Consider the following 22,903-nt stretch of genomic DNA (forward strand, 5'->3'; position numbering starts at 1 on the left):
TATCTGGGCCCCTTTTCCCTGCCCTGGGAGCTTAGCAGGGAAGTCACTACCTACGGAGTAAATACTCCTGCCTGCACAGCCCTGCCAAGCCTGCCCAGCCTTGCTCTCTCAGAGGATAGCTGCCAGCCTAGGTCACAGCAGGTGAATGCTGCATGACACAGACCAGGGGCGGTGAGGGGGTGGCTAGACCCCCTTTCCTGCAGCCCAGATATTTTTGCAGTAACTTCACCAGACCATGCCAGTTTCAACTACCCCAATTGGCGCCTGTACTGGGAGGGGGGAAAAGCAGCTGATCCAACCTGCCCTGAACCTGTACCAGCCCTAGAGGGAGAGGGGGAAGTTTCCAGGGACGTGGGTAGCAGGGCCTCTCCCCATCGGGCTGTGAGGCTCAGCTGTGCACACCACTCGCCTCCTCAAACACATTGTGGGGCTTAAAATAGCAGTGCTGGCTGTAGCCCAGCTCTGCAGTAAGGGCTGGGAGAGCAGAAATGCTCCTGCCACCCCATCTCCCTCCTTCAGTCTTCCTGGGGCTGTGAGACAGGCAGTGAAGTGGAGGTGGGCACAGCAGGTTCGCCAGCAGAGGGACTTTCTCCATGTTCCCAGCAAGGGGTGCAGGAAATGCCGGTGTGAGGTGCTGCTTTGTGGGCGCGGGTGTGCTTTCTGAGCTTCCCCTGTGTCTTACCACCCTCCACTTGGCTCTGACACCTGTTTTCCTCCAGCACCAAAGCTCAGCTGCCTGCACTTCCTTAATGGGAAATGACGGGCAGGATGGTAAGGCTGGGAGGAGAGATGCCCTGGGCAGGGGCCAGGCCAGTGAAGAGGCCAAGGCACAGCATTCCGGCTCTGGCTGCACATATCAGGAGAGCAGCTGGTGGGCTGGGGCCAGTTCATTCCTGAGCAGCTGCGGGGCCCAGCAGAGGGGCAGTGGGTGCAGGGTGTTTTACTAAGCCCCCCCCCCCCCGCTGGCCCCATGGGTCGATGCTGACCCATAGTGGGGTGGGAGCTCAACAAGGGTCCCACCATGGCCCCAGGCCAGCACAGGAGCGTGGGATGACATGTGCCACTAGAGAGCTAACACCATCCCAGGGACGATGCTGGCACCTGCAGCACCGCTTTCGGTACCCCCCCTTGTACAAGCTTCACTCTCCCCTCGAGGTGGCTGCCCCCCCACAGCCTCCCCTCTCTCCTCCCCTGTGCTGGCACTTGGCCCCGCTGACGAATCTTGCCTGTAGTTCCTATGGCAGAAGCCAATTCCTCCCCTCCCCACCACCACTAATCTGCCCGTGCATGCAGCCTCCACCTGCTGAGCCAGCGGAAGCCGTGCTCAGCCAGCCCCAGCCAGTGCCAGGGCTCTGAAACCCACTCCGGCTGCAGAGCCTGTAGGGTGGCGAAGCCTTTGCTCCCTGGTCCTGCTGCTGTGGGAAATCCCAACCCTGCTTGGCACCAGGCAGTGACGAGTCTGCAGGCAGCATCATCTGGCACCAGGAGAGCTGAGCTATCAAGGTAAGGGCAGGGTGCAGGCAGGGAGGTGACCCGAGCAAGCACTGTCCTGCTGTGCCTTGTTCTGCCGGGCACCAAGGGGGTCTGGTTCCAGCCTCTTCCACTCAGCCAATGTCTTGTCCCCCACTTCGGCGGCTCGGCGGTCCTGCTGCAAGGTCACCCTGCAGCCGGGAGCCTGTGCTGAGCTCCGGGACCATCACACACGGAGGGACCCCAAACAGGGTGCGGAGCTTTCTAGTCCCAGAGCTGCAAGGAGAGTTGGGAGCCTGACCCCGGCGCAGGAGGAAGTGAAAGTGGGGAGCACAGCAGCAGTAGAGGGGCTGGCTGCCGGCACTCTGCCCTCCTTGCCTAGGCAAAAGGACAGCACGGCTATGCCCCGCTCCCAGGGTAGTAGGGCCAGTCATCTGTTCCAGGGAAAAGCCGGAGCTCTGGACATTCCTCTGCCGGAGCTGCGGTAGCGGGCCGCCTCCAGCAGCCTTCCGCTCTCAGGTGCGGCGGATGTAGGTGAAGGAGGGGGCCCGGGTCAGGGCGGGGTGGGGGCACGGGGCTGCAGCCCGGCGGCCGTGGAGCCGAGGCGGTCCCGGCCCGGCCGCGCGGTGCCCTTGGCGCGGCGGGAAGCGCTAGGACCCGGCCTGCCGCGGCCGGCGGTGCTGGCACCGGGCGCGGCGGGACGGGACCGTGCCCTGCAGGCGGCGGCGCCGCGGGAAGGAGCCGGCAGCTCCCGGGAAAACGTGTAAGCGACGCGGCGGTGCCCCGGCTGCCTCGGGGGCGGGTGGGTGCTGGGGCGGAGCGGGGCAGCGCTCGGGGAAGCCCTGGCAGCCGTCCCGGGGCCGTGCCGAGCGGCCGGGGCTGGGAGGGCTGCCGCCTGTCCCACCGGGGCTCCCACCCCGGCACGCTCGGCCCCGTCCCTGCCGGTGCTGCTGCCTTTCCTTCCCCTCCCTCTGCAGGACCACCGCGGGGCAGGCCAGAGAGCCTGTCCCGGGGACACTGTACCACGGGGAAAGCAACGCTTCCCCTTTCGCCATCCCCCGAAACAGCCAGCTGGGGACGGCGTTTGGTTCCCCTGTCCCTGGGGATATCACGCGACCACTGGCATGGCCACCGCTTACTGGCTCCGTCACCTTCCTGTGTGAGTCCCAGCCTTCCCTGAGTGCTGGCTCCCTCCCTGCCCCGCCAGTCACATGTTCCTGTAGGGCGCCGGGGGTGCCTGCTCCACAGGGGACACCTCCAGGGAGCCCTCGGCGTTCTTGGGGTTCCCGGGGCCGTGCCACCGCTCACCTCCCTGCCAGAACTTTTTCTACAACCCCATTCGCCTCTTGCAGGCCCTTTGTCCTGTAGCTGGGCACTCTCCCATGACCCTTTCTATTTGTAGGCTGACCGCTGGGAGCTTGCCCTCCCCCCTTGCACCATTCCCCACTCAGGTCCTTTCTCCCCAGGCACCATTCCCTGGCTGCCCTCGGTGTGATTTGGCCCAGCACACAAGTCCTGGCTGCATTCTGAGTCCAGGGCATGGCCCAAGCCCTGTTTGCAGCAGCCTGACCTCTCGTGCAGGCAGAAGAGAGGTGAAGGTACAGGCAGAGCGGGGTTCGTAGCATGGCCCTTGACCCAAATCAGTCCAAATCATTGGTGTCTCTCAAGGTCAGGGCACTGCTCTGCTGCCCCAGTAAAGGTCTCAGTGCAAGAGGTGAGAAAACAGGGTCCCTACTGCTGCTTTTTGTCTTTATCCCTCCAGTACCCTGCTGCTGTCCTGGGAAGGGAGCAGGTGCTGTAGGGGCTGAAATGGATCAGAAAACTTAGGGAGTGAGGGAAGATGGCACAGCTAGATGGTAGGAGATAGTGAAATTTGTCTGTCATGGTCCTCAGGCTTGTGCAGGGAAGGTGATGGAGGATGTGGTGGAGGAGCACCAGCTGTGCTGCCCTGTTTTCTGCACACACATATAAGAAATCCTGCCAGTAATGCCCAGAGCATCCCTGAAGGCAAGCTGGATGTCACTGGGACCAGCAGGATGGGAGACAGCGGGCAGCAGTGGCAGAGAAGCCTGTCCTCCATCAGAGCAGGCAGCCCTGCCCTGAGCTGCTGCCAGCAACAAGACCTTCCAGGGCTCTCCAGAAAGCTAGGTTTTTTTGCGGAGCTTTTCCTTCTTGAGAAGCCTGCTTTTTTGCAGGGAACCCAGCACCCCCATGACTGCAGATGCATAGCAGGGCCAGCACCAGCACTGCTGGACACTTCATACAGCTCAGCTCTGCTGTGAAGCTTCCCAACTCTACCATTCCAGGACACAGCACTAGCAAAAGTCAGGTGAGACTTTCCCATCTGCTTGCATCCTCTGGAGATGGCAGGTCCTGTGTGGAGAGTGGAGAAAACAGGGGATTGGAGATGTCTGCAGCTCCTCCCCAGAAGAGGGATCTTTGTGGGAAGCCAGCCACCACTGTTGTCCAGGCTGACTTTTGTCATCTGACTTGCCAGAAAAGAGATTTTGTTGGGTCTGGGCAGCAGTGTTAAAGAGCGGGCTGTTTCCCTGGAGACTGAGTCCCTAGCAGCTGAGTATGGATGTACAGAATAAGCCTGAGGCCCTGGGAGGGTAGTGCCAGGAGCCCCTCTTTTCCCTGAGGCACTGGGTCTGTGGCACAAGGATGCTTCTGGATGCCTCAGCCCAAGAACAAGGAGAGAAGCAGGCAAGTTGCCTTTTGAGAAGTAACCTATGCTGAGGAGGTGCACTTCAAGCCTTTTCCCATCCCATCCCTGTGGAACTTGGGGTTCTCAGGGGACCAGCCAGGACTCCTTCCTGTGTGGCCTGCAGCTGAGCAGCAAGCACAGCCCTGCAGGACAGTTTCCATGTTCAGGGTGACTGTCACAGTCTTATGTTCCCATGTGATCCATCCTGACCCTGAAATCTGTGTCCTAACACTATCCTTGCCCTTCTGCACAGTGTGTTATCTATAGGCAAACTCAGTTTCTTTAAACCACCTTCGAACAAAAAGCTCCTGCTTCTGCCCTCAGACTTCCCTGCTTACTCCCAGATTTCCTGGCTCCCACTCATCCCCAGTCCCCCATGGGTTAGCACAGCACACACAAGCCCACACTTCGGGGTGCCCTGTCCCACTTTGTGCACTTGCCTCTCAGTGCCGTTTATTCCCCCATTTCCCTGCTGCCGCTCATTGCCGCCTCATCCTCCTGGTGACCCCAGCGCTCGGGGCCGTGCCCACCCTTTCCTACACCCCATGGCCGAGGGCTGGTTTGGGATGCCTCCCCATCCTGCAATGCCAGACCCTCTCCCACCAGCTCGCCACTGCTGCGCTCCCTGCACGCCGCTTCCCCGCGCCGGCTCCCGCATTCGGCGGAGCCTCTTAAGCCCGCTCCCGGCTAATTCCTTCCCCGTGCGCTCCCCGTGCTCCCTCCCGGTGAGGCCGGCCCCGCGCCCGCCGCCAGGGGGCAGCGCCGGCCCGCGCCCCGCCATGAGTTTGCGGGGACTCAGCGCCCGGCCGGGGCGGGCCCCGCAGCCCCCGGGGCCCGGCTGCTCCGCAGAGCGGCTGGGAAGGGGCCAGCGCCTCCCACCCGGGAACAGGCAACCTCTGCCGCGCTCTCCCGGCAGCATAGCGCTGTAGGCTCGTACTGCAGCCCCTCCTGTGAGGGGTGCAGGGCCCCACGAGGGTTCCCTCCTCCCTGGTGTTAGAGCATCCTCTGCCCGCAGGTGGACACTCAGCTTTGCAGAGTGAGGAAGAGGGGGAGGGCAGTCCCAGTGGTGCCCCGGCAGCTGGGCTGCTGGGTCATGGGTTTGGCCTGCCCTTCTTTTGAAGTCCCATGGTTGTGCTCCACTGGGTGGCCTGGGGGCCTCGTTTCTGCTCGGGAGCCTGCGGAAGCATGACTGGCAAGGAGAAGAAATTATGAACGGCTGGTACTGTTGGAAACTGTGGGAAAGGGCCCTCCTGGAGACCTCCCTGGGGGGTGTTTAGGAGCATTCAGCCACAGCTCTGCTGCTGATTTTCCCAAAAGGGAAAGCATGACTGGATGGACTTAGTCTCCAGACAGGATTTAGTCAGCCTTGTCAGACATTTGCGCAGAGCAGAATCCTCCACACCAGCCAGCAAATGTTGGGCCAGGCACAGACCACGGCTGGCACGGTTGTGAGAGCTCCTGGACCTGTGTTTGGAGCCCTTGTCTCTGCAGGTGGCCATGTACCAGGGTCCCCGTGGTGCCAGTGACCACAGAGACTTCCCAGGGAGCAGGCTGGCTGGGAGAACAGGTAGGCACCTTGGCCCTGCCCTGCCATGCAGGATGGGCAGACTCTGGCTGCAGCAGCACTCCTGGAGAGCTGGAGCATGGCTCTGTCTGCTGCCACCAAGGTGCCTCAGGAAGGCTGATGGGGACCTCCATTGCTTCAGGCTCTCCTCCAGAGCTGGCATTCACCCATCCCACAGAAAGCCACCTTCTGCCTTTTAGATGGTTCTCAGAGACCCTGGGAGTCGCTGGGCACCTTGCTGCACCGGGGTGTGGATGGACTTTGTCAAGGGGGGAATGGACCGCACAGCAGCTGCCACCCCTCTTCCTCTTGCCAGGTTCCCAGCAGCCCACAGCTCCCCTGCAGTGTTTTACGAGTGTGGCTGAGTGCCAGCCAGCTTCCTCCTTAATGGCTGTGCTCCATCGTGGGAGACCGGTGCTGCCAGCTAAGGAGGAGGATGTGCCCCCGGCACTGCTTCAATGGGCCAAATGACCTTGGCTATAGCGTGGCTCCTTTTGCCAGCACCAGCTCCATCCTCCGCCAAGGAGACCTGGGGTGACACCATGACAGGGTGCTTGGAGGGGTCTGTGTCCCAGGGCTACCTTTTCTGAATGCCCCAGGGTGTTCCTGCCTGCCGCTGAGCCAGGGGTTAACCCTGTCTCCTCTGGTACAAGTGAAAGCCCGGACTGTATGTTTTGAGTTTATCCAAGCCTCAGCTTGGGCCCTGGCAGGTGGAGACTGCCTGCAGTGAGGCAGCATTTCACCCTTGGCCAGTGGGGCACAGCTGTCACTCAGTAACTAACACCCAGCAGCTCAGCTGCTAATTGGTGCCATTAGTCAGTATTTACTCCCTTAGCGCTTGTAGGAGAAAGCAAATGGGCGGCTGGAGCTTAGGAGAGGGCAACAGCAGTGCAGGGAGGGAGGCAGAGGGACAGGGATAGAGGAGGGAGGGATTGCTCCTGGAATGATTGTGCCCAGGATGTGGTGAGGATGGGAGACCCTTAGCAGTGGCTTGGGCAGAGGGGCTTTTGTCCCCCATCTGACAGCAGGGAGATGCCCTGTGTCCCAAAGATGCTGCTGTTCCACTGGGGCTGCCCCCACCTCCAGCAGCCTGAGAGGGGGCTGGAGCTTGACTGGACCCCACGGTCCATGCCAGGTCCCAGGAGCCCTGTGGGCACCGCGGGCCCCTTGCTGAGCTGTGACCAAATCAGTGGACAATGGGATTTGTTTCTGCTTGCCCAGCTGGAAAACACCCATGGCCCTGCTGCTGCCACTGGGCTGGTGGCGTGTGGAGGCCCTCCCCTGTCATGCCTCCAGACCGTTTGCTCACCAGGGCTTTGGGGGTAGTGGTATCACCACATTGCATCTCTGTGCTACCAGCAAAGGGGGATACTTAGCATGCGGAGGTGGTGGGGCTGATAGGGCAAGGGCTTCCCTCTGCCCTGCCTTTCCTTGCAGGGTTTCACCCGGGGCTGCTCTGCTGCTGGCAGCGAGCTCCTGCTGCCCTCATCCCACTAGCCAAAAGGTCACGGGCTGCTGCCTGACTTTATCCCTGCAGGTCAAGTCGTGCAAGAAAGCAGAGGGACGACAGGATGCTGGAGGTCTGCATGGCTCCCTGCAAGCGGTGATGTGCCAGCTGGATCTCTGTGCCACAGGCAGAGCTCAGGGGGGTATCGCAGCCCTCTCCTTCCTCACCTCATCCCAGCAAGGCTCAGGCCATCAGGTGAGCATGACCTCTGCCCTAACACCTCATCCCAAAATACAAGGCAGGGCACCAAGAGCCCAGGAGTCCTGCAAGTCATGACTGGAGATCTCCCACCCCAAAAAGAGTCTGCCAGCAGCTCTTCAGCCAGGACCCTGCTCCAGGGTCAGCCAGGATCAGCAAGGGAATAGCCAAACTAAAATGATCAGTCCCCAAGCCATTTGCTGACCTCAGCAACAGGCTGAGATGCTTTGTTGACTATCAAAGCGTCCATGATCACTGTAGTCTTGTAATAACTGGATTCCCAGGAGCCTGTAGTACATTTTTTTTCCCCATTGGCTAATAGATTAATAACCTGCTGGCACTTGAAAGAGGTTCAGCATCTTCTGTTTCCCTCCATGTGATGGATTAAAATGCCCTCTTCCCCCTTTCCCCATACAGCTGCCTTGTCACACATGCAGGCAATTGGGTACAGCTGCTGATCTGCTTGCCATTCCACTCCTGTCTGCCTGCTCTTCCTTTCAGACATACTGGCTCTCTGTTTCTCTGCTCCATGGCACTGAGGGCCAGCGCAGAGGCTCTATGAGCTGACCTGCCCATGCCTTCCTCTGGAATGGGGCAAGCAGCATCCATTGCAGTGAAATGCAGTCAGTGCGGGTCATGCTTCAAAGGGAAGGGTGGTTTTGCAATGGAAAGGAGAGCTGGATGGCATGCAGCCCCCTGGCCTCAGCTCTGCTGCAGGCTGATGGCCTTGCCATGCCTCAGTTTACCCTGTCCCTAGCACAGGCACATTATGAGGAAAGGAAAATCTCATTGCAGAGGAGGGCTGGTGGGTTAATTAATGTATGGTTGCAAAGTGCTTGCAAATCTCCAAGGAAAACGGTCAACGTGGGTGCCAAGTGTAAAGGATTCTGGAAACATTAAGTGCCTGCAAATGCTGCCTAGCTCCTCAGGCCCTAAAATTCATATTGCCCAAGAGGCACCAAAAATACTCCTTTAGCTCTTATGATGCATTTTCCACTGCCTGGAATAAATCTTCCTTTTTGCTCTTGCTTTCCAAACCAGCTGTTTGTTTGTTTTCCCCTTTTGGATTTCATAGCTTTAGTTAAAGCAGAGAATTGATACAAGGGAGGAGGGAAAAAAACCAGCTTTTGTGAAAGCCTTGGCAGCAAGCATCACTGAAGGGAGAGCACTTTACTTGTTTGTTCTGCCTGTTACAAACTAGCTGTGAGCAGAGTGTACGAATTGGGCTCCAGGTGACGGCATAGCAATGCCTGCAGTGCATGCTCAAGTTTTCAGAAAGAAAACTCAAAGGGGCTGGGTAGCTTCAGCCCCACCAGCACGTTCTGGGAAGCATGTCCATGGGACTCCCAGCCTTATGTAAGGGAGAGGCTTTGCTGGCTGCCTTACTCCCGTGCCTTCTCCCTTTGCTCTGGGGAGCGCAGCAATCTGCCAACAGCAGCAGCGTGTTTTGGCACTGTGCTGTTGCTTTGGGGATGGAGAGGGTGGGAACACAGCAGGCCCCCGGGCCCCACTCAAGGCTGCCTATTCTCCTTGCCCAAATTACACAGGGGAGAAACATCTAGCTCTGTGGGTCATACAGTGGTGGGCCCAGGACCAGTGCTGGGCAAAGCACAGCTGTTTCTAGTTTGGAGCAGAGACTATTTTTGTCGCTGTTTATTTTTCTAGGAGGTTTGTTACTGTACACGCAGAGGTGAAGATGATAACATGAGAGTCACTTGGGAGCAGAGGGTTCTTGAAACACCTTTGCCAAGATGAAGCAAGGCCACTTGGCCCTGCAGCAAGGGTCCATGTTTGTGGGGCAATAAATGAGTTGTTATTGGCTGTGCAATTTGTTACCCTCCCATGCACCGTAGAGGAGGTGTCACCCCTCTGAAACTGCATGCTGCCATTGATGTTACACAACCCAAAGACTTGCATCACTCTTGGGAGCAGCCGTGCTTCCCGAGGGGCTCAAGTGCCTCTACGGAGAAGAGAATTTTGAGCGAAATGTCTCCTGTCCTGCAGCAGCCGGGACTGGATTTTAAAGGACACTCACTCTCTCCCAGACTTAGCCTTCTTCACCCCACGGTGTCTTGCTCACCCCCGGCCTGCACAAGAGAAGACATCATTAGAGCCTGTCCTGCAAGTTGGTGCTGGGTGGGTGCAGAGGTGTGTGCAGGGAAGCAGCCAGCAGCCCGTGCTGTGCTTAGGAGCCTTTCTCCATGCCTCCCCTCGGGTCTATCTGCTGGCCTCCTGTCAGCGGTCACCAGTGGCTGGGATGCTTTTCAGCACTAATGGATTTCAAACCCCCATCTCCAGTGAGAGGCGTCTCCACTGAGATATGCTTGATTCCAGTGATTGCGGGAGTGGCTGTGCAGACAGAGCTGCAAATTAGAGAACATTTAATCCTGTACTTTGGTGATGGTAAGTGCTACGCACCCTGCCGCTGAAAGCCTGGGGTGAGGCAGCGCCTACACCCGCCCTGTCCTGAAGGAGAAACTTCCTGGAATATCCACTCAAAGGTAAATTTTGTGGTGTTTCTCCTCCCGATGGGGTCTGAGGTTATAATGGTTGAGGCTGAGAGCCTTGTCCTGGCTTCTGGAAGGACAAGTGTCAGTTGGGCTGGGCATCACCAGTCTGGACCCTGTGCTCAGGTTCCTGGGGTAATTGGTTCTCACAGCTTTTAGTCTGTGCTAAAGTTGGAGCGTATATAGAAAAATAAAATTGTAGAGATGCTCAAATTTTAGCTCATGCTTCTAAAAAGCAAGTGTGGATATCACAAGGAGAAACATGACACCCAAGCTGCTGTGGCATCCGTGTTCCAGGGACTACCAAGGAGGCTTGTGGGGCTCTGTGGGTGACAAAATGGCACATCTCAAAGCTAGAGAGGAGGTGACATAAGACATCCTAAGCAGGCGACCTTGCTTTTCTCTCTTGTTTGGATTTTGCAAAGAAAAGAGGAGATAGGAGAGAAAAGATAAGGCAAGAGGGGTAGAGGAGAGGTCTTGTCTGTGTCACAGCTTACCCAGAAGACCTTCCAGATCAGAGTGGCTTACAGATAGGGGGCTGAGAAAAGGCAGGCCCAAGGCTTGGACCTGTCATTTCCTGGGAGATGCAGCCTGGGAGCTTTAATTGGAGATGAGAGCTTTTAAATTTAATTTGATCTGATATGAATCTTAAATTTAAGAAAAGAGGCTCCTGTCTTACTATCTGGCAGCATTGTCTGCTGCTCTGCTCATGTTGTTAGTGTACCCTACTATCTGACCCCAGAAGCCCATAATCATGACAAGTATCTATAGCCAGTGCAGAGGGACAGACCCAGCTGCAGAGGCTGCTACTGGGCAGATCAGTGAAGAGGTCTTTTCCTCAGGGTGACACTCCGCAGTGTCATTTTTGCTATCAGCAAGCACCAGTAGCTGTCTCAGCCCTGTTACCACTGCCTTTTTCTTGGGCTTTGAGGACTTTTTGCTCATGTGGCAATGTTTTGTACATCTGTCTTAAAATACAAGCTTGGTTCTTGGATTCTGCAGGAAGATGTGTGTTAGAGATCATCTTGCTGGGAGAGTGTGAGAATGAGAATCTGCCAGAGCTTTTGGGGGTGTTTTAACTTCTGGTTTTAATTTCTAACCTAAACTGATCACCATCTGCAGAAAATTTTCTGAGGCTGTTTATTAATGGAACAAATGTTTTAATGTTCAAAGCTGCTGCAGGGACTTCGTGGTGCCACTGCCTGTTCCTGCACAGCACAGTGTATGGAGGGCCCTGTTTTCCTTTAAACACCCAGCTACATACAAAAATATGTCTGTGACTCTTTAACCGCACGAATATAAGGTTAAATTCAGGTGCACTCACCTTTGCTAAGGGACAAAGTACCTGAGAAATCCTCCACGTTTGCACTTCAGCTGAGCAACAGGCTTTTATCACAGCGGAGCAGATGCCAATTATGGAGAGATAGGAACCTGGAGGCGGCAGCTGGAAAAAAATAATCTTAGAGGTTTTATCTGCCCTTTGGGTATGGACTGCACCCAGTACTTCTATCCTCCAAATATAAGGAGACTGCTAAGGTTCACAGGGCTCTGCACATTGCCTGCCATCCTGGGTAGCGCCACCACGAATACACAGTACAAAAAGCTGTCTTTAATCCTGTCTGTGACTTCTAGAATCGTAAATGATTTGGGTTGAAAGAGACCGTAAGGATCATTAAGGATGACATGGGCAAGGATGACACCCACTAGATCACTAACTCACGAAAGTTATTTTTTTATATAGCTATATAAATATATATTATATATATATATATTTATGTATTATATATTTCTAATATATCTTTTTCTATTATATTTATTATAATGTATATAATACACTACATTATATATGTAATATATATTTATCTATGTGTGTATGTGTTACTTCCCGCGGAGAATTTCCCGCCAGATGCGGAGCGTTGAGATGCGATAGGCGCGGAAATGGGGGGAGCCAGGGGCAGGCAGGCCCGGGAAGGGACACCAGCAGAACACAGGGCGGTGCGGAGAGCGCGGTGCAGGTGAGTTCAGCCCGAAGCGCACACGGGTGCCCGCAGAGAGGGCGCAGCTCCTCTTACCCCTTTTCTCCCGGGGGCGAGGGGGGACGGGGAATGGGCGGGAAGCGGGAATACCCCCCGCCTCTCCCACGCGGGAACCGCGTGGCACTGAAGGCGGCAAGAGGCGGGGTTTCGGAGAGCGGCTCGGAGGCGGCGGGCTCTCATGCGCAGGGGGAGACGAGAAGCCGGAGCCGGCGGGAAGCGCTGGGCGCTCGCGTTCCAGGTACCGCCGAGCTTTAGGCCACCCCTCTTCCCTCCCAGGCTCCGCGCGGCGTTTCAAAGCTGCCGGGTTCGCGGGGAGCGCTCAGAGGGAGCCGGGGGATGCCCCGAGCTCGGGACTGGGCGCCACAGCGCGGGGAGAGGCGGCGGGCGAGCCGCGGCTTGGGGGACGGGGCGGGGGGTGTGTGATGCTTAGATACAGCAGCTCGAGGGAGGGTCTTCCTTGCTACCTTGCACGGCAGCTACAAATCCCCTTTCATAGTTACTGCCGGGGGGAGAGCATGTGGTTTTGGGGATGCGCAGCGGCCAGCACGTGGCTGTGGGGATGCAAAGCGCAGCGGTGCTCCGATAGCTGGGATACAGGACCTCACCGATGGGATGCAGGACTTGTGCCGCGCTCCTCCGGCCGCAGAGGTTCGCATCCCAGCCGAGCAGTGCACGTGTGCGCGGCAGTGTCTGCCGGCATGCCCGAGCCGGCGGCTGTGCTGCGGGCCCGCTGGCAGGTGCGTGGGCACGGTGCCATGTGCTGCTGTGCGAGAAGTGGGGCAGAGCCCCCTTGGCTGGCAGGAAAAACTGCTGGGTCGGGCTTGCTCCAGGTCCTGCCCAAGAAAATGCACCCAGTTGGCTGTGGGATAGCGTGGATGATTTCAAGGAGTGCTTCTTTCCATTCCTGAGTAAATCGTCAGCGTTAATGGAGAGGTTGGTCCGGGTAGAAGTGCCAAGAGCTCCCTGTAGAGCCCTTTTGTGCTGTTGTCCTCACCCCTGTAGTTAAACCTGAGCCTCACACCCCTGCTAGATGCTAATACTGCAAGACCAACACAGTCTCTGTCTACTCACCAACGCTCCCTTCTGCCTCTCGGGAATGGGCTGTGGAATTGCAGACTGTGTGGGAAGGCAACAGCGGCTAAGCCCTTGAGCTGTGGGATCGGAGACAAGTAAAGCCTGTGTCCTTGATCCCAGGGCTAGGGGCTGCAGGGGCAATTTGTGCAGCTGTTGGCCACAGCTGGATGCACTTCCCGACTGCTCTGAAACAGAAAGCAGCCCAATGGCCCCTCAGTTGCCTTTTGTGAGCAGACACAGTTGAGGGACTTCTGTGAGTGCCGACATGGGAAATCCCACTCTCCTTCTGTGCTGCACCCCAGCTTGGTAGCATTGTTTCCACTCACCAGCACCTGCAAGCTGCTGGACAGCCTCAGGCTCCCTTGAGCCGGCCTTCTCTACACAGCTATCTCTGGGTGTGACTGTGCAGGGATGCTTTTCCCTTGGGTTCACTGGTTGTCTTCGTGCAGCTCATGGGCCATTGATAATGTCAGTCCAGTGCTGATACCACACATATGCCCTCCAAAGCACTCCTGCTCCTGCCATTGTTTTTTGCTCCTGGAAAAGAGCTTTTGGCTCACTAAAAAGATTTACATAGAGCAAAGGCACTTCCTTTCTGGCAATAAAGGCTATAACATCAGCCCCGGAAGATGCTTTGCAGGATGACTTGTCCCTCCACAGTCAGTGCAGACAAGAGGTGGAGGCTGTACCTGGAGTGAGGAGGCAGAAGGAATTCAGTTCAGCTTAAATCAGCAGATGTGGCACCATCACACAAGACAGAAAGGCACCTCCATCCTGCAGTTGTCCCTCTTCTCCACTCCTCACAAAGCTGCATAATTAACTACTGGCATCAATTCCTCACCATGGCATCCCTGCTCTCATTATCTTGGGCTGGGAGGTGTTAATGAGCCTCTTCCTCTTTAAAGATGAGCCATGGGCTTTGTTCTTGCCCTGGCCTGACCTGTCTTATTCCTTGCTGTGGTATGGGGGTAAGCCAGGGTGCGGAGGACAAGGCACCCGTTCACCCACTCCTGTGCTGCACCTTCCTCACTGCCCAGCTTCATTCCCAGCTCTCCTGCAGAGGCAGGGCTTAGGGACCAGCCCACTGTGATAGAGGGAGCCCAGGACCACCTGTGTGCCCTGTCCAAATGGGAAGGTGGCACCGGCCACTGGCTTTAGGAAGCAAACAAACAACTTGTGGTGGTTTCCATGGGACACGTGTAGATCTTGGTTGTTTTTGTTCAGTGTAATGTCCAGGCCCTTGGCAAGTGTTACGGAAGCTGCACCGCCCGCTCTCATCCACGGAATTCTGTTTGTTTACGGTCCTTGCCAACTCCTTACCCCACGGTGTAAACCTCACCTCCCTGTGCTTTCCTGAACCTTCCCAAGCTTTCCCAACACCAAGCTCTGTCCTGAGACCCCTGCCAGCCCAGCATCGCACTGCTTGGGGCTGCAGGACTGCCAGCCTCATCTGCATGCTAACTCATACTCAGCTGCCAACAAGCTGAGGCCCAAAGCACTAAGCAAAATAAGCTACAGGTATTTGCAGCTGGGCAGGAGTCAGGGGTTACCATCCACACAGCTATTTTGATTTGATTAAGGAGTGCTATAAAGACTAATTGCTTCTTAGGTTAAGAGTGTGCAAGATGAGGGATGGGGAAAGAGGTGTGCAGAGTAGGGACAGAGTCTGGGTAGGTTTGGTTACATCAGGATGTGTGGTCTGGAGGGTCTCAGTGCCCCAGCCGAGGCTGCAGCACAGTGCTGCACCCCATTTCCCACTGCAGATTCCCTGGACCTAGCTGGGGGAGGGGGTTCTGTACATGGGCTCTGGGGTCCCCATGTGGGAGAGGAGTTGTGATATTGCATGAAGAATGCATCTGAGGATTGCTGTTCCCATGAGACAAGGGAAGCTGTTGTGTAGGAATAACGCTAATAAGTCCTTTGTAATTTCATTGCTGATGGCAATAGTGTGAAAAAGTCACTGTTGTGACCTTTGTTTTGGTCCTGCTCTGGCTTGGAGCAGGCTTTTTCCTGGTCTCGCCAGTCCCCAAGAAAGGGGAGGCTCAAAGCTCTCTGTTATGGATTAACTGTGACAAATTGGTGAGCCTGGCATTCTGGGTGCAGTGCTCAAGGCTCTCTTTCAGCCTCTTGGTTAAGCCGTGGGTGAGCACAGTCAGGCTTCATCTCCAAGAGACCGATTTTCCTTGGGGCCAAAAGTGAGTAGAGACCTATTGCCTGCCTGGTGGCTCATGCAGAAGCTGTCAGCAGGAAATCAGGCAAATTTCCACAGAGCCTCCTTGCTTCTTCCCGCCACACAACTGCCAGTGGGACGTGCTTTAGTTCATTTCCTTTAGGACTAGTCTGATAGGAAGGCACCTCACTGTGAAATTTCCAGCTGGAAATTCATGGAGTGACCAGACCAGGAAGCTGCAGAGGGAGGAGGCAGGCAGGGACTGGAGATGAAGAGCAGGGCTGGGAGGGATGTGACTGGGTGGGCAGCAGCAGTGGGACTGGAGGGTTGTGCCATCAACCTCCCCCCTGCTGAGAAGCCTGCTCTGGCCACATACTGAGGCTTAGTCACTGCAGCAAGACTGTGTCATCAGTCTTGCTGGGCCGAGGGCAAGCTATCAACCTGAATGTGTATTTGTGTCCCCAGACTGACACTGAACTGGCTCCAGCCTCCTGCAAAGCTGCTGGGGAGAAGGGTGTCCTGCCTTGGTTGCCCCACTCTGTGTCTCCTCTGCTGCCCAAGGTGTGGCTCCAAATACAGTCCTCATCCCTGCCTGGTTCATTTTTCCCAGCACATCCAACCACAGACACAGTTTACAGCTGCAGCTTGAGGGCCTGTTCACCTGGCTCGAGCCCATGAGGGCTTTGGAATTTTGCCATAGCTTTTGTTCATGGTCATGGTAAACCCTCATGGGAGAAACTCCCATTTTAAGCTTGGGGTAACCCCTAGAGAACAGCCAGGGAAGCAGGAGGGACCAGTGACAGATCTGGCTTCTTGGTCCTGCCCAAGGCTCAGGGTTGAAGGAGATGCCAGCCTCATCTCTCTTGCCTGCTCTGTCCGTGACAGGCATTGTCATTTCCCAGCCTCAGGACCAAGTTGGAGACAATTCCATGTTTTTATCCTCCCTCAGCTCCCTGATGGTATTTGCTCTGGACTGGACTTCAGCCCCCACAGGGAGCCCACTGCTGCAGGGTGCACACAGTGCATGGTGCTTTCATCCCATCAGCGTTTGTGGGCGTTGGGCTGTGGCTGAGGATGGCAGGGTTGGGTGGGTCTTCATGGCATCCTGGCAAAAGCAGGAGTGTTATCCATTAACCACAGGAGGAGAAAGACCAACGGCAACAGAGCCAAGCTATTACGAAGTGATCCACCCTACCCTGCAGCTTCTCCTTCTCGACTTCACACCCATTCCTCGTGGCAAGGCTGGCGTGTGGTGAACCACATCAGGACATTGATCTCCCAGCATGTTCCTGAGTAGGGCTGGAGGCAGCAGCTACGGGGTGCCCATGTGATGTGGGTCAGAATCCATGCCTTGCAGGAGGATGAGAAAGGTGCTGAAGAGCACGGCACTCTCCCTGCCTGGGTTCTGCAGCTGAGCTTGCTCCAATACTGAAGCCTTTGACCAGAAACAAAACCCAGCATCAGTAAATAGCCTGGCATTCGATACTCAACACACAAGTCTGCTGTCCCTACCTTCCTTCTCTGTGAAGAGTATGCAGTGTATCAGAAGGGACTGTTTCAGCAAGGCTCAGGCCCTGGGCTCCCTGTCACCTGGCATCACTGTGGAAGTACATCAGCATCCACCCAGAGAAGCCCTGACAGGACACCTGGCCAGATGGCCAGCTCACCTCAATGGAGCCTGCTTAGGTCTCCCAGCAGAGTGTCTAGAGGTGTCTTCATCTCCTCTGTCCCCACATTAATCTGGGGAGGCTGAGAGGCTGGAGGCTGGCAGCCAATGCCAGTGGCTGCAAAGTGACATTTCCACAAGAGCAGAACACTTGGTGTCTCTCATCCAGAGTTTTCCGTGCTTCCCTGAGACATCCTGAGGATGTTCAGGGTGGCAGCCAGGCTGCGATATGGCTGTGGCACAATGGGCGGTGGCTGTTTGCACGGATGTAGCAGCACAGGCTGGGATTTGGAGGGGATGTGACTTGCTCTTTCCCAACTTGTGGCCGGGCGTGTTATTGCTGGTTGTGTGTGAGACTCTGTTTTGATGGCATTTGGGCAGGCACAGCGGTCCCACCTCCTATTTGGTCTGCCTGCCTGATCCTAGTTGCATAAAGATTTTCCTGTTTGCCGCTGTTTAGCCAAGGCCATTGCCAAGGGTGGGAGGTTTGGGTTCTGACTTATTTGCTCCGAAGGAGGCGTCTGCCTCAAGTCTTGCTTTGGCTCCTCCTCATGTGAGACCTCAGTCCTGCCAGGCTCTTTGGGGAAGCTGAGTTATTCAGGGAGGAGGGTGTTTCTGCCTTGGGTGTTTGCTCCAGCTCCTTGCTTGCCCCACGTCACTTGACAACACTCTACCTCCTTTCCATTCCTCAGTCCACAGATGGTATGCTGCCCACAAAGCTCTTCTGTGTCTGCCACAGAGCAGGGATATGGCAAACATAGGTCTCGGCAAGCAGCATCTACCCTGCTGGGAAATATGCAGGCTCTTCAAGTCCCTTCAACTCCTGGGACTTGTGGGGATGGCTTTATTCCATTCTTTGGAAATGGCTGCAGCTTTGACACAAGCAGACCCAGACAGGGCATCCATCTCTTCTCCTTCCTTTTGTTTCTGGGGATTGTGGGGTGCCCCTTGGCTGGGGCAAAGTGGGTATTTGAGGTGAGGGGGTGATAGACACTCCCTGTCTCTGGAATAGAGCCACTGTGAAATAGCTGCATGTAGCATCTGAAGCCAGTTCAGGATTTGCAAGACGCTGTGGCTGTCCAGGGAGTGAGCAGGATCTTGGCATGACAAGTGGCTGACAAACAGACAGCACAGGACCCTGACAGGTCCCAAAACCTGCTTTTGTGCTCACCATCCCCTTTTTCCCAGGAGGGCTGAGATATTTAATGCCAAGAGCAGCGGTCAGCCAGGGCCCCTATTCTGAGCTGGCCTACAAGTGAAAAGCTCCTTTGGTCTGTGGGGACCCAAAATAGCCCATGTATTTCTGTCCTGGCCATTGGGACATTCACAGGACAGAATAAACCTCGACTCAGCCACAGTGGCGGTTGGCTCCTGCATGTCTGTCCCATCCTCTGCCAAGGGGCCTGCTGGTCAGTGGGGAGGAATTTCCTCTCTGAATTTTGGAAGCTGGGGAGATGGTGACACCAAGGGAAGATTGTGTTGTTCTGGCTCTGGTTTAGTTTCTCTGTCCTCCACTAAATTGGAAACAGCTGTGCAGCCCAGACCAGCCTCCAAAAAACTGCTGAGGGGGGAGCAAAATGATCTCTGCTCCTGGGCCAGTATCCCAAACAGGACTTGCAGCCTTCTGCTGGGCTGTCCAGGCACAATGGCATGGCTCACTTTGTCCAGCCCTGGGGATGCTCCCCCAGCTTCTCAGGGGACAGCAGTTCAGCAGCTCCCACTGGGTTTGAGCAGCTCTTGCCTGCTGAGGATCCTGCTGAAGATCCTGTCAACTCTGCACCTTTCAATCTGGCTCCATAGAGGAAGGAGCCAAAGCTGGAAGGAACAGCCTCTCTCCTGGGAGGTGGAGGTGCTGTGGGGTACAGAAGGTGGCCAGGTGGGAGTGGGTAGGGGGTTGCTGAAGGCAGGTGCTCTCACTGCTGGTTGGCTGCCAGCTTTTCCTGCTCTTCTAGCATTCCTGGTTTTGGGACAAGTGAGTGAGGGCTCAGACTCTCCATGCGGAAGGGAGTTCCTGTAAAGGGCAGTGTGGCGTTTGGGGTGGGAGAGTGGTTAAGCTGAGTCCTCCAAGCCCCTTCTGCCTTGCTCCTCACAGCAGGACAGTTTTGAGGACCTCTCAAATGGAATGTAAACTGTCCCCATCCTTCTCCTCTGGATTCTCACTGCAGGTTTCTCCATGCTCAGCTCCCTTATGTTGTTCCTGGCCTGACTCCTTCCTGGCTCTGCTAGCTCTGAGCTCAGTCCTGGAGCCAGGAACATGAAGCAATGAAGGGGGAATCATCTCCACTCTACATCCCAGCACCCTGGGGGGCCAGTAGGAGGTGGTGCCGTGTGTTGTTGGTAGACATGGCCGTACCAAGCCCAGGAGATGGTAGGCTATGGAAAAATTCATCTTACCCCTCTTCATTCCTCAGCTGTGGGATCCTGTCCCCTGGGTTTCCTCCCACGCATTCAGTGAGTCTTTATCTTTAGACTTGTCTGGCTAAGAGCTGTTTTGGTCTCATCCTGTTTTGCTGTGGATTCCTTTTTCCGTGTCTTACCTTTGCTCCCCTCAGCTGCAGACAGGAGGGGGAAGTGGGTCATGGTCCTGTAGGCTCAGCCCGTCCCTCTGACCTGCTTTAGCTGCTGCCCAAGGTGTGGCCAGCCAAGATACCATGGTGCAGACAGAGACAGGGATTCCTCTTGAGCAAGCATGAATGCAGGGAGGGGGAAAGCTGCTAATGCAAAAGAGATGCATCTGACAGCCATATCCCAAGGGGATTTACCAAAGTGCTGTCCCAGCCCACCAGGGAGCATTCCTCTTTCCACTAGACTGGGTAGAAATAAGGACCTGCCTGTAGGACAGCCAAGCTGTGGACAGGCAAGAGCCATAACTGTGCCTTGTGTTGTGCATAGTTGGGATTGCCTTTGTCCTCTGTGCATGGTTGTCCTGGCATGTGGTGGCCTGTGCCACTACAGCATTAAGACCCAGGCTCTTCCATGCAAGGAGGACCCGCTTCCAGCTTGGGGCTGGCTCTGGTTGCTCCTTGTGCTCCCAGCTGAATTTTACATTAATAATGTCTGGTTGTTCTCCCTAGGTGTCCTGTAAGGTTTTCTCCATTTGGAAGCGGAAATGTGGTTTCCTGCCATTGTGCTTCTTCCTGCTGCAGCCCCCAGATCGATTCCAGGGAAGTACCCCTTCCCGCAGCACTTCCCCTCCCCATGGCCCCTGAGCAGCTCCTCCACTGGCCATCCTGGCACCCCTGGGGCCTTGGAGCAGACCTGCAGACATGGGCTGTGAGGGTCTGCCGGCTGCAGAGGATTGCTGGACAAGCATGAATGTCTGGGGCGAGGCATTCCCAGGCTCTCCCTAAACCCATGGCTGTCACTCAAGAAGCCACAGTCAGGTGTCATGAGCTTGGTGTGAGCTGTGAATGCCCATAGGGTCACCCTCTGCCCCTCCCCACCTCCTTGCAGCTCCTGGATGGGCTGAAAACTGCCTGGGATGCACCATCCAGGTCCTGGAGGTGGTTTCTGCCTGGGCTTGGAGGCTTTTGCAGCTGCGCTGAGTGAAGCCCTAAGCAAATCCCTCCCTCTACCCTTGGGAGAAAGAGTCTTTATTTTTCTAAATTTCCAACAAATGGAGACTGAAGCTAGCCCTAGAAGAACGTGTCTCCTTCCATAGCCTCCCAAGAAGCAAGCTGGGGTTGTGGCTCAGAGGGGACAATCCGTTCCCTGGAGAGACCAGCCTAAGCGGGTGCCATCAGAGAAACCAGCTTCTTGGAAGAATCCTTTCTATGCAAACAGTCTCCTGAGATCAGCTTATCTCTCCTCCTCTGACGCCTGCTCATAAATGACGTTCCCCCTCTGCTCCTGCCCTCCCCCAGGCGTTTGTATCTCCTCCTGCATCCCCAAACTGCCAGCCCTGGAGCAGGCAACAGCTCCAATATTTGTGGGGCTTTTCCTACCTCTCCCAAGGCTGCATTGTCCCTGCATCGTCCTGCGGCCTGAAGTGACAAGGAGCAAGGGGCTGGGACCACCCTGCCCTTCTGGTAAGCTTGTTGCTGTGACATTACAATGTTCCTCTGCAGCGTTTGATGGGATGCTGGGCAGGAGCATCCATCTCTGCTTCTGGGGGGTTTTCTCTGGCCAGGGACCAGATTGCACCTGGCCTTGGGCACTTGCCATGTGCTGAGGAGAGAGGTTTGTGGGTTCATCATGGGGCTGCCATCGATGGTATTTGACCCATAACAGTCAGGGCTGGGAACCCAGTCAGCTGTCCCTGTGGATGTCCAGGGCTGCCTGGGACTCAGTAATGGGTGGGATAGTCCCAGCTGTGCCACCTGGGATAGTTTTAAGGCTGTCACTGTCCTCTGCCTTCTAGCTGGTTGGAAGCCCTTCAGAGACAGTGCTGGAGTCCCTCTAGGCCTTGGGAATTTGCTGAGCAGCCAGATTGCTTTACCTGCCTAGGGAAAGGGCCCCCAGGGAGCCTCTCAGGGCTCCTTGAACTCTGCAGATAAGCTACAGATAAGGGACTTTGCAGCCCTGGTCTACGCAGTTCAAAACACACCAGGACTGAATGCTCCCCCTGCACCACCCGGCAACTGAGATAAGGGCAAGTGCTGGGAGCAGGGTCAGTATCCACAGCTGCTGCTTTGTGAGGAGTTTGTGGTGGCTGTTCATGCAGCAAGCCCAAAGGCAGAGGGGGTTTAGAGGTGCCTCTCCTCCTGTCCATGGAGGAGTGAAGGGAGTGAGGTGAAATGGGTCAGAAACATTGCCCAGGGACCCTCATTCTTTGGGGTGAGGGTGCTGCACAGAGCACCTGGTAGGAGGTTCTTTTCTGCTGGCAAAGCCCTGGCAAAGCAGAGCACTTTGTCTGCAGACAGCAAGTCAAGGGCGAAGGCAGCAATACCTGCTCCCTCCTGCTCCCCTGCTAAGCTCTCTCCTCAGGATGCAGGCATGGAGTAGGGCTGGAAGAGCAGATGGTGTCACAAGGCTGTTTACTGAGAGGCAGAGAGGAGAAGAAGAGGAAGTGCTATCGGCTTGCTGATGGAAACCACTCACAAAGCACTCCAGAACTAGGAAACCTGCTGCAGGATGTTGGAGGGATGAGGATCAGGAAGAGAGCCATAGCAGAAAAGATAGATGAAACTTTTACCTCACTGTTAGCTCTACAAGAGCCTGAGCAGTTTCTTCCACCTTCCTTTGGGGGGCTCCTCAGAGCATCTGCAGAGGAAAGGTTAGAAAGCAAAGGTAAACAGCAACAAGTGTCATGGGCCGGGCAATGTTCCCCAGAAGGAAAGGGAGGGTGAAGCAGCTGCTTGTGAGGTGTGGCCTCTAGTCATTCATTCGCGACTGCTCCAGCCCCCAGGGACTGGGAGGAGGGAAAGATCTGACGTTGTTTTCTAAGAAGGGCTGAAGGAACTTCAGGGAAAAGCCGACTGCTGGGTCTGCTGCACGTCCTGGGTGTCTGTGCAGGGACAGGGCCTGTGGGGAGGTGGGGAGGCTCCTGTGGAGGGACTCCAGGACTGGAGCAGCACTTCCTAGGGAGTCTGGGCTCAGAGTGCCCGCACTGCTTCCCCAAAAAAATTCCAGTCAGCTTTCAGCCCAGTTTTTAAGGAAACTTGCTGGTCAAGAGGGAAAGTCCTTACTTGGCTCCATAATTAGTATGAAAACAGGAAGGAGGGTGTAGGAGTCAGTTTTTGCAGTGGAAAGAGATCTTTGCATTGGTCACATTTTTTTCAAGGTATTCTTGAGTGACCTGGAAAAGAGAATGAGCAATGAGATGACAAGGCTTTGCTGAGGTGATTGGATTACTCAGGTTCATGGGGACAAGTGCCAGCTAGGAGGAGTACTGACAACTATTACAACACCAGGCAACTGAAATTCAGTTGAGATAAATATCAAGTGATAGACAAGGGGGGAAGGGAAGAAGCCCCAGATCCACAAACAAGATTATGTACTGAGCCAGCCATGAGCTGGCCACTCACAGCAAGGCCTGGGGCTATTTCAGATAGTTCAGTGTGCA

General features: G+C 55.7%; 1 protein-coding gene and 1 long non-coding RNA gene across 5 annotated transcripts in view; one reads left to right on the plus strand and one right to left on the minus strand.

Annotated features, from left to right (window-relative positions):
- The first annotated feature begins 1,366 nt into the window (after positions 1-1,366).
- SLC29A1 (solute carrier family 29 member 1 (Augustine blood group)) overlaps positions 1,367-22,903 on the plus strand; it is a 33,284-nt gene continuing 11,747 nt past the window's right edge. Inside the window, exons 1-2 of one of the 4 annotated variants that reach the window (XM_066316004.1) lie at positions 1,367-1,503; positions 7,279-7,443. The gene's annotated coding sequence lies outside the window, so the exon portion shown is untranslated. Of the gene's footprint in view, positions 1,504-7,278; positions 7,444-11,946; positions 11,969-12,078; positions 12,228-20,787; positions 20,928-22,903 lie in introns of those variants that run through there. The other 3 variants (XM_066316006.1, XM_066316002.1, XM_066316000.1) reach the window with 3 other exon arrangements.
- Positions 9,085-22,171, minus strand: LOC136359397 (uncharacterized). Its single transcript, XR_010743268.1, has 4 exons — positions 22,034-22,171; positions 21,788-21,878; positions 11,278-11,397; positions 9,085-9,533 (listed from the first exon to the last, which is right to left on the minus strand). It is a non-coding gene; the product is annotated as an uncharacterized lncRNA (long non-coding RNA).

The sequence above is a fragment of the Sylvia atricapilla genome, chromosome 3 (assembly GCF_009819655.1).
Source record: "Sylvia atricapilla isolate bSylAtr1 chromosome 3, bSylAtr1.pri, whole genome shotgun sequence".
Classification (NCBI taxonomy): domain Eukaryota; kingdom Metazoa; phylum Chordata; class Aves; order Passeriformes; family Sylviidae; genus Sylvia; species Sylvia atricapilla.